This window comes from Meleagris gallopavo, chromosome Z, assembly GCF_000146605.3.
Source record: "Meleagris gallopavo isolate NT-WF06-2002-E0010 breed Aviagen turkey brand Nicholas breeding stock chromosome Z, Turkey_5.1, whole genome shotgun sequence".
Lineage (NCBI taxonomy): Eukaryota > Metazoa > Chordata > Aves > Galliformes > Phasianidae > Meleagris > Meleagris gallopavo.
The window spans coordinates 45,384,170-45,396,027 of record NC_015041.2 but is presented as its reverse complement, the minus strand read 5'-3'; positions in this window follow the sequence as shown (position 1 = coordinate 45,396,027).

Below are 11,858 nucleotides of genomic sequence, written 5' to 3'. Positions count from 1 at the left end.
TTTTTCCTTTTTTCCCCCTGATTGCTCATTATCCTTATATGAATCCAAGTATTCCGTTTGCTGCACACTGACTCCAAATATATAATGTTAAAATGCTAGCAGTTATTAGATGAAAAAATAAGCAATCTGAGAGTATATGCTGTTCAAATAAGAGGGATCTGCTGCTCTTCTACTGTATGTTCTCTCCACATTTATTACTTATTGTTCTGTAACTGCTTTGGAAAACTGGAGGAAAAGACAATTCAGTTGACATCTCCCCAGTGAGAGTACTAATGAAAGTAAGTCCATGTCATGTTCTGCCCTTTCAAATTTTATTTTCCTTCAATTAAGATTATTTTGATCTATTACGTGTCAGGTATTAGCATAGTTCTTCATATTTACAGCTAACTGGAGGCACTGAATTAGAGTTTATAATATTTTTAAGTACATCTGGTTTAGAAGATAAAGGGTCAATATACCCTTTAGTGTCCTGAGCAGTGAGCTGCACTTTAACCACCAGTCAACACTTCCATCCACAATTTATATGTTTGGGTGACTATAGTGTCATGATGGAATGATGGAAAAAGGCACTAAAATGTTGATTCTGTTTAAATCTCTTCACTTTAACAGCCACAAATGTGTAATGATACTTGATCTTAATTTTAAAGGAGAGGATTATATTGCTGCTTGTTTGTTTCCCTGGGAAAAATGACCACAGCAACAAAAAACCAAAATATCAGAAGCATAAAAACACAAAACCAAGAGAGCATGTCTGGTAAAAGACTGGATTGCTGATGACATATTTTGGCCTTAAGGACACTTTCCCTACCCTGCTGTTACCCTCCTTTCAACAGTTTTTCCATCAGAAAAAGTCACTGGAGGTCTACAGCTTATTTTCCCTGGCAACCACAGCATCTGGCAGAGACGTAGCATATTTGTCCCTGTTGGGTATATCCCTAATAGATATTTTCAGGGATCTACTAAAGAATATCTTTCAACTTCATTATCATGAATGTTTCAGCAGTTGAAGCTCAGGCATGAACAAGAATGCAATTGTGCCCTATGAAGAAATATGTATTTGCTGCATTGATAGTTCTGTATTTTCTTTTCCTTAGTATTTGTCTCTCTTTAATTACTTTAGGCTGCCCATTATAAATCTAATCTTGGAGTAATACATAGGGAACTCACGCTTTTTTTTCTTTCAGCTGGTTAAGTGTTTCTCCCCTAATTCTTGCTAACATCTGAAATGTTCTAAAAATACACATAAACACATTTATTCAAACCTAGGCCTCCTGGAAACACTAGCTTTTTAAAAAGATGACATTTCCAGTTACATTTATGGTGTTAAATAGAATGAGCAGGTAATTTTTCTCTGGCCTGAGGCCATCTGGCACAGCATGAATTTTACCCATGCTAGTAAACTCACTCACCTCTATTAGGAATGATTCCAATCCCATGCTGCATTAAAAGCTTGGTATTTTCTAATTCTGATGAGATTCCTAGTTGGCATGGGTCAAAACTGCCTTGGATGATAATAACAGTTAAAAGAGCATGAATAATTGCAAAGACAGTTTGGACACATATTCTGTCTTTATTCATTTTACTAGTGTAAGTACAAGCTTCGTATGAGAAGGTATATAGCCCATGAACATACTGGTAAATGCAAAAAGAAAGGAGGGGCAAGCTTAACATCTTTAAAAAATATTGTAGGAAGGCAATCAAGAGACACAGGTGGCAGTTATAATGAGAACAACAGATATCACCAGCTTAATGAAAGCATACACTGTTTCAAAGCATTCTTTTAATTTGTGTTTCTAGTCACAGTCATTGTAGGACCTATTCTAGCAGGCAGAGAAGTAAAATGTAACTGTTGTATGTTTAGGTTGCTCTGAAAATAATACCACCTATTTATTCCCATAGAAAGCAGCAGATACAAAGAACACAATAACACTATTTGATAGAGAAAATCATTCTAAACGCTACTTCTCAACATAATCACCACCATTAGCGATATATTTTTGTCATCATGCTGCTCTCATAAAAATCTGCACCAGAGGATGTATCCCACTGTTTCACAGCTGCTATGTCAGTGCCATTACTAGAAAATGTTGCCCATGCAGTCCATCTTTTATCAGCCCGAACAGATGAAAGTCAGAGGGTGGCAGATCCAGGCTGTAAAGAGGATGTGGTAGGAAAATTCAGCCAAGATTGGCATTGTGCTCCGTAATCTTCAAAGTGGAATGAGTGACACATCCTTCCAGTTAGATTACAGTAAAATGATACTTGAAGTCCAAGCACATTTATTGATTTCAATGAGAATCTTTGTACTACAATTATCTTAATTGTTTCAGTAGTCTTATAACCGTATCTGTCTAAGCAGTGTAGTTAAACAATGCAACTTTATAAGAAATTGAAATAAGCCTTGCAATTGCTTAATACTTCTTGAGAGAAAAAGAAAAGAGAGAGACAGAATGGACTGGAGATGTGTGGGAGACGAGGGGAAGAGTGAGAGAGAAATACAGACATACAGAGAAAGGGATCACAGGTCCAGGTTCCAGCACTGCTACAGCACATGGGAAGCCCTAGATCTGGGAGCACACATGTCCCAGAGTTTCAAAGTATCAAAAGCTTCCATGATTCTCTGATTCTCTCAGGCCTGCTAGAGTCTTATACCTGCTAGATTTGCAATGTTTGCTGTCCCAATGTCATTGACAAGTAAGTATAACGAATAAGTTTGCCACAAACAAGTTTGCAGTCAAAACTTCTGCAGCAAAACAGAAATGTTTTGGAAAGACCGAGGCAGTCTTGTTTTTCATGGGGTTCCCTACTCTGAACCAAGTCTTCAATTCCTCGTCATGGCAATAGTCTTACATTTGGGGTGTTTGAAACAATTAGATACACCACAGTATTTTTCATTTGTCTGTTACACATGCGGACTGATGTTATTCATAGAATTATAGAATGGGCTGGGTTGAAAAGGACCTCAATGATCATCTAGTTTCAATGCCCCTGCTATGGGCAGAGTCCCAAACAACTAGACCAGGCTATCCAGAGCCACATCTAGCCTCACTGTGTTGCAAGAGGAAAGCTGTCTTCTTCACTGGCCTGACTCTGAAGACTGAGCCTTCAGCTTAGTCAGTGTTGCAACGTAGAGGTCAAATCTGATGCTTCGTCCAGGTTTTAGGAAATCCAGAAGAATCAGCTTTTCCCATCTCAAAAGACAGGGCATATTATTGTACCTGTAGAGGGATGCACCTTGAACTTCCATGGAGAATTCACGTCACCATTTCACGGATTGATGTTTTGACTCCACCTTGTAGTGGTGACAACACATCTCATCACTGGTAATGATGTGATCGAGGAAACTGTCAACATCAGCCTTGTATTGGTTCAGTACACTCTGACAAACTTGCATATGGGTTCTTCCTCTTCTCCTGTATTTGTGCGGCCCAAGTGGTGCACACTTTGCAATATTGCAGTGTTGTGTTTCCATCATTTCCAGTGCAGTGAAGCCAATATTCAATGCTGTGCACAGTTCCCTGGTTGTAATCTGTGGGTTTGCACAGATGAGCAGATCAAGATCTTCATTTTGTGGTATATCAGCTGTGCATGGCCATCCTGAGCATGTCTTGTCTTTGTCTTTTGCCATATGTTCCTCATGGAAGAATTCAACAATACACTTTTGCTTCAACCGTGCTTCCATGTCTGAAGCCTTTCAGTTAGATTGCCCCCCTGCTGTTATCTGTCACTCAGCAATAACATGTATCAGAATATTGGTGGGAAGATTCAACCTCACCTCTACTGCCATGCCACCAACCTCTGATGGTATGGGTTGACATAAAAAAATGGGAGGCATTGCTTTGAGAGCAGCCCTCGTGTTAAGATTTGTTGGCTAGAAAAGTATCATCTCTGGCCTTGTAAAACGCAAAAGCCAGCAAAGTTGACTGGAAAATATACCAGACATTACTTTTCACTTCAAATGTTCTATCAGCAAGTTATGCTGATAAAAAGTACAGTCAGGTCTTAATGACTTCTTTCTAAATTTCCTCTGCTGTATATTGAAGTAGAAAGAGTTGCTTTGAAGAAAAGAGTTGTGTAACTATGTCCAAGTATTAGAGCATTTGAGTAAAAAAAAAGAAGTATAGAAACCCCAGATGGTATTTAATTAGAGATAGGATTAAAGACCTCTTTCAGAATTTGACAATGGAAATAATTACAAAAATAAATAAATAAATAAATAAATAAATAGAAACCTGTGATTATGTGAATTTTCTTACGTCTTTTCCATGTAAGTGGTAATGCATTAATAGTGTCGGCATTTTGATCTACAGTTAAATAATAGCATTAATAAATATCTTAGAAAAAAATATATTTTTAGAGAAACTAAAAGGAAGTAGACTTTCTGCTTCCATCAAGAAGTTTGTGATTCATAGGAGAGCAGCAAAAATGACTGGATGACTTGAAAATTGACTTATAAGGAAAAATTAAATGTGTAGGAATGTTAAGGGAAAAGGGAACAGGGGGCTGAATTTTTGAATCCACAAAAGGCAGCAGCAAAGAGAAGAATCTTCTCTGATCTTTGTCTACTTCAAGAGTTAAAAGATCTTGAAAGACCTGTCCTGGCTTATTTTCCGATGATTATACTGATCTTCTCTAGGGACTCTCTGAAGTTGTTAGTTTATTTATTTTTTCTACTTAGCCTATTTCTGTTTCCATCTGCCTTATTTTGCCTCAGAAGTGAAATGGAGCTCCTTCCTTCTCAACTATCTTCCGACTCAGGCACTGTCAATTTCCATAATATTCTCTATGGACCATGTGTGTGAATATTTACTACCAGTGCACTTTTATTGTTCCTGCATTTCTGTAATTATAATTCTGTGTTCTGTTTCCATAAATGGATTTTGTGAATTTTTTTTTCCTTCTTGATCATTCTTGTCTGTGCCTTAACTATGATAAAAAACCTTTGAAACCTTGAGTTTAGAAGCTCTACATGAAGTTTCTTGTGCAAAATCTGGATCACTTAAACTAATATAATCTGTACTTTTTTTTTGTTTGTTTGTTTTTAAAAAGCAAACACACACAAGATAATTGTCTAAAAAAATGTAGATTTTTCCATCGTGATATGATTCATATTTCTTTTTGCCTGGTTTAATGTTGAAATGGGCTTTGTGGAGAGTTTAGTTTTCTATTATGTAAACTTTTAAAGATGGACTTTTCACTATTATTTTTGTATTTCAGAAAGTCTGTGAACCACAAATTGTTTTGAAATCTGTTCAATTCCCTTGTTCCATAGTGACAACATTCAGCATATCTAGCAAGCAACCACATTTCTCAGATAACCATAATACAATCAATTCATTATTAATCAGACTTTGCTGTGCTATAAATTCTGCCTTATTCCAACTGACATTGAAATCTATGAATACTACTTTTTTCTCTTTAAAATTTGAATTCATCTCTAAAAAAGGAAATAAATCCTTAAGCATTTGGATTTGTTCTATTGTTTTGAATGTTTAGTAGATTCCCCTTAAATTATCTTAAACAACTCAATTTATGGTACACACAAATTTGATGCATCAATTCAGTTTTAGAGTCATTCAAAAAGAAATGAAGACACAAGTGCCTTGTACAAACATTGTTCTTGATAGTCTCTCACTTTAAGATTGGCTTTCATTTTCTCTGCCTCACAAAACTTATCTGTAGACTGACTAATTTACAGGTCTGATAGTGGTAAGTATGTACAGTAGTTGCTCCCCTCCATATGTTTCCCATGGAGATCTGTCTATGTCCTCTTTTACAACTTTTGTAAATATTTCTGGAGTATTTTGGTTATGACCTCCCTATTTAGTTTAATTTTATGGAGGTATACCTGCCTATGAGAAAAGAAAACAATCAAAACAAACAGTAAAACAAAAGACAATCAAACATAAACTACCTCTGGATGTTGAAAATGTAAAGCTAACAAACTTCTTAGTAGAAGTTCCTGAAAGAAATTTATAAATGTCTTTCTCCTGCCTTTAACAGGGTCAGCTTTTCATTTGATGTATTTTTAGTATATTCTCTTTAGTATATTCTCTTCTCAGTAAAATTCAGCCTGAGGCAAGAGAATTAATAGACATTCAAGCTACTCATGAGTTAACAATTTCAGATTTTAATTCTAATTCATTGATTTACCATAATTAACCCTTGCCACTTTGTTTACTGGGAATTGCTAACATTCTGGTAACATTACCTCACCAGTTAGAAATAATTCCTCATTTCACACCAAACACCCTGTGCTTTCTTTACCAAATAAAACAACATTTCCTCGATAGGACAGAATCTGTCCAACAGAAGAGCTGAGTCATGCATGTAACCTCACAAAAAAGTCTGTAATGTTAAAAAATCTCTATTTAGAACATGGGAAACTGGAAAACAGATTGATCTACATATCTACAGCAGGTGCATACATTTAATCCTCAGATGTGAGATGAACACAAAGGGTAGCTCATGAGGAGCTGCGAGCAATAAGAAATGCTGCTCCCGAGGCTCTGTTGACTAGCAGACACTGGCAGAGTGCTCAAATTGGTAGCTGCACTACCAGCTTTACTAAGGTTTATACACAGAACTAATCAATTTTCCAAGAAGTAAAATGCCAGCTTCAGGAGCTGGATCTATTTTATAAAAATTAAAGCAAACAACAACAACAACAAAAAATCAATCTACCACCACCAAATGTGTCAGGGGCAGTCAGCCTATGAAAGAACTTGCCCATGGATGTGGAGGTTTATTTAGTTTTAGATTTAACAAATTGTAAATAGAAAGTTAGTATGACATATAAGTTGTAGATTTGCTTCAGAAATTACCAGAGGTTCTCTCCAGTCTGTTCTATTATGTTCTATTCTATTATGTAAAACTCTGCTTCTGATTTAAAAAGCTTGTAATTCAATATCACATTTGTTTATTTGCTTTTAAGAGAGAGTACAAAGCAACACTGGTTAGCAATGGTGAAAGTATGTGGAAAATTTAGTGCCAAAAAATTGTTTGCAAATACTAAGTTCTAATACTACCAGTTCTGGGCTCCCCAGTACAAAAAAGACAGGGATCTCTTGGAAAGAGTCCAGCGGAGGGCCACAAAGATGGTGAAGGGCCTGGAGCATCTCCCCTGTGAAGAAAGGCTAAGTGAACTGGGTCTGTTTAGCCTTGAGAAAAGAAGACTGAGAGGGGACCTGATCCAGGTTTATAAATATCTGAGGTGTGGCGGCCATAGTGGTGAGGCCAGTCTTTTTTCAGTGGTACGTGGAGACAGGATGAGGGGAAACGGACATAAGCTGCAGCATAGGAAGTTTCGCACGAATGTGCGTAAGAACTTCTTCACGGTGAGGGTGACGGAGCACTGGAACAGGCTGCCCAGGGAGGTTGTGGAGTCTCCTTCTCTGGAGATATTCAAGTCTCGCCTGGACGCCTACCTGTGCGACCTGGTGTAGGGAACCTGCTTTGGCAGGGGGGTTGGTCTTGATGATCTCTAGAGGTCCCTTCCAACCCCTACAATTCTGTGATTCTGTGATTCTGTGATTCTGTAATTTATACTACTGAAATTAATGAATGGACATAAATTCTCTTTTGGCAGGCCTTAGTGAATTCTTTCAGTGATTAATTACTGTAATTAAATGTAAAGTAGAACTGATTCCCACAGAATACCCATGTAAGTGCTAGACTTCAAAGAACACTGGATATTTATGAAATGCAGACTCAGTGCTGCAGATTTATACACACTGTGATCTTTCTTTCCTTCTGTTAGTTTTATTGACTGTGTTGCCAGATTACTGTCTTTTTCTGATTTTACATGATTAATGATTTTGGTTTCTTTAAATGAAGGAAAACAACAACATCAACAACAACAACAAAATATCTGCTGGTCTTTCTTTGTTGTAATATGTATTTGTTTCTAGGGAATAACATTACAGAATGCCTGTCTCTGAGACAGACACTAGTGAGGCTACTGTATCAGAAAACTAATAGTAGCACTTTCCATAAAAGTTGCCTAGGATGGATGTGGGTTTAGAAAATTTTACACAGGTTACCCTCAACTTGTTTGAACCTCATATTGGTACTTTCTGTCCTTTTTCTGTTTTTTTACCAGATAGTATATCAGAAATACTGCAACTAAAACCAGTCTGAGTATAAAATAGAAAATCTGGCTTCCCAGAAAGTTTTAGTTCACTATGTTATGCTACTGTACACATATATGATGTGTACAGAGAAGGTATTTAATTGCCTTGGCATCATTTGGTCAGTATTTCTTCAGTTATAGCCACAGTCTATAACTGATTGTAGACTAAGAGAAAATTGTTTTTAAAGTGAATTTTTACACAAAGCATTGATTTTTATGAGAATCTATAGTGTAATCATAACCTTCAGTTTTATATTCAAAACATGCTCTTATTCTTCATGAATTTTGTAAGTGCTAAAATTTGGGGAAAGTAGACTAAAAAAGAAGATTGTGACATTGGATGAAATCAGTCACTAAAATCACTTATATTTGATAGTTCTTAATTCTGCTACCTATTAATCTGCCAAACTTTCTGGTTTTTGTTTTTTGTTGTTGTTGCTGTTTTTCTCCCCAAATTCCATGGCATGCATCAATAAAGAAGAAAGGAAAACAGATGATATTTATAACATCTAATTTGTTGTGCAGCTTCTAATATTGTACTGTATAATGTTTGTGATCATCAGTAAAAACAAGAAGAGGAAGATGTAGGAAATCTTGCAAGGAAACAGAAATAAGCTTACTTAATTTAATAGAATTAGTAGAAGATGTGTGGCTGATCAAATTGTAAAGTACCTGTTTTATTTTGTTCTTCAAACTTGTATTCATCTCCCTTATCTCCATTGTGGATAGTGAGAGACAAAGAATATTTTTTTGTTAAACTGTTTAAAAAAAAACAAAAAAAACACTACATTCCTTTAGCTGCTTCTTCTTCTGGATCAGCCTGTTGTTTGCTTTTCTCTCCCTTAGTCCACTGTGACAACAGATCCAGCATTTTTACAAGAGTTCTAAGTACTTTGGCTCCTTACTTTTTGGAGCTTGCTGTCCATAAGACATCTCTGTTTCCATCACGCAGATTACTCAAACATGGCAGCTAAGATATAGCTGAGAACATCATACTCAAAGCCAGAGCTGATGGTTTATATTTACACATCGGTGCCTATGATGCTGGACAGCAAGCTCCAAAGAGCAGAAAGCTAGGGTACCAGCATTATCTATACGTAAAGAAATTTTTACTATACTACAGTTATGCAGAAGTGGCATTACAGCACTTTTGCTAAAAAAAAAGACAACAGAAAACAATAAGCAAAACTATAACACATTGGTGTGAGAATAAAAGTTTATGAAGAAGACGTTTAAGCATTTGTGTGCCTTTCATGAACAACCTTCTCATGCCTTGACAAGGTGAATATGATATTGTGCAACATTCTAGTGTACACAGAATAACAAGCAAATTTAGTTTCCATGCACTTCATATGGGTGTCATCTACATGACGGTGCTTGAATGTCAGTGTGCATTGTTTTTTTTTCATGCTACTGCTCACTCATGTAATTTATATTTGCTTGAATTGACAGCCATTAATAAAACACAAGCTTTGTGCCCTCATCTATCACAATAAAATATCCATCTCAGTGCACACAAAATGCAACTAGAAATGTTACAGACAAACAGAGAATTGATGAATTAATTCTGATTTAATAAAATGTCCTGGTTTCAGTTCTGACAGAGTTTATTTTCTTCATAGTGTCTGGTACGATTACTGGTTTTGGTTTTAAGAGAAAAAGAAGTGTTGGTAGCACACGGATGTTTCAGTGTTACAGAGCAGTGCTGCACAGAGCCAAGGATATTTCAAATTATGTTGTCCTGCCAGTGAGGAGCTGAGTGTGCACAAGAATGTGGAAAGGGACAGAACCAGGACAGCTATCCTAAACTGCTCAAAGGGATGTCTGATGCTGCACAGTATCATATGAAAATTGTAAAACTGTAGAGCTGATTTTGGGACCTGCCACTGCTCAGGAACTTGTTTGGCATTGGTTATCAGGTAGTAAGTAATGACACTGTACGTCACTTGTTTTGTGTATATATATACAAATATATATATATGATAGTTACTACTGTTTATTGTTGTTGTTGTTGCCCTAATAAATAGTCTTTAGCTCAACCCTCAAGTTCTACTTTTTATACTGATTTTTTGTCTCACTGCAATGAGAGTGGAAAGAATGAGTGAATACTGATGTGGTGCTGAGCTGCTTGTCATAAGAAAAAAACTGAAAAAATAAGAAGTCATTTATTTTCTGTTTTAAAGTTTCTGGCACTATGAAGACATCTATGTTAAACAGCAAAATTCACCTTTCAGTTTAAGTGTCTGAATAATATAACTTCCACAGTCTCAAAGACTGTTTGATGAGAAGCTCTTCTCTTTCCACTTCTGTAGAGTTGCAGTGACTCATTTCTCAGACTCTATATATGCTGGATTTATTGCTCAGTGATACAATTTCCAGGTCCAGAACAAGCATGGTGAAGGTGGAGGTAGCAGACAGTAGTTATGAGATCTCCTATCTTTCTTTGAACATGTAGCTATTTTTGATGTGCTACAGAGTGCATCACCTGACCATGATCCTGAGGTAGTAAAATAAGCTGCCCAGAGTTGAGATCAGTACGGATTTTTCTGTGTTCTGTACTTTAGCTGTGATGGAACAGTGTGTATGCTCGCCTCCTCTCCCTGATTAAGGACTGTGTGCTCCTTACAGGAATTCTGGACAGTTTCCTCACTGACATATATAATTTAAACTTAGGGATTTACCTTTTGGTCGACATTACATTGCCTGATAGAGAAGTGAAAGCATTAAAATTTTAAATAGTCAGATAATAACACTTCTCTGTCCTATGCGTAGGAATCCATCAGGCACTTTTGTCATTTCAAAATTCATTTCAAGCTGTTTATTAAATCTTTATTTGCTGTCTTGCCTAGAAGCAGGTACTAATCTCCTTATGAGATTATCAAGGATATTTTTAAATGAATATAAGTTTCTGATGCCTGAGGATACATGAAGAGTCAAAGTCTTACAGAATTCAGGGACTTCTTGGAGAATTTACATCTAGCTTATCAGGAAAGACACATGCACTTGTGAATTAATTTTCTTTATACCTAAGTCACTCTGACATTAATGCCTCCTCTCTATTTCCATGGAAAATACAACAGCTACAAAGAGCACAATAACACTGTTTGATAGATCAAATTTCCATCTACAAAACAGTATTTTTCAAAGTCATCACCATTAGCTGTGCATTTGTGCCAGCAATGAACAAGAACTTAAATACGACACTCATAAAAATCTACACTAGCAGAGTTGACCCTCTGAAACATACCACTCAAAGCCTCACTGTGCTCACATCCACTGTTTGGTCTCCAGAAACGTTCAACAAACATCAGTGAATGTCAGTGGGTGCCATTTTTTTTCACATGGAGAGGAATTCAGTGACACGTGTTGGCTTCATCCGCATTTCCACGTCAGGGACCGCTCTGTCAGAGTGCCCCTCTGCTGCCATCTGTCACACAGTAACAACAAGTGATGGAATACTGATGGAATATTGAAGGCGTTACCTTCAGAGCAGTCCTCTTATTTTGAGAAGAGATCTGCATTTTCTAGAAGATTGTCCTCATGGCTTGATTTTTCTCTAAAGTTTGCCTGAATTTCGTTTTGCAGTAAGAGAGAAATTCCATTAGTAGCATTGAATTTTCACATCTGCATTTATTATTTTACTATAAAGCAATTCTAGAAAATTCTTATACAAATGTTTTTTCATATCCAGTATTTGGAAGCTTTTTTTTTCTCTTAATTTTGTTTT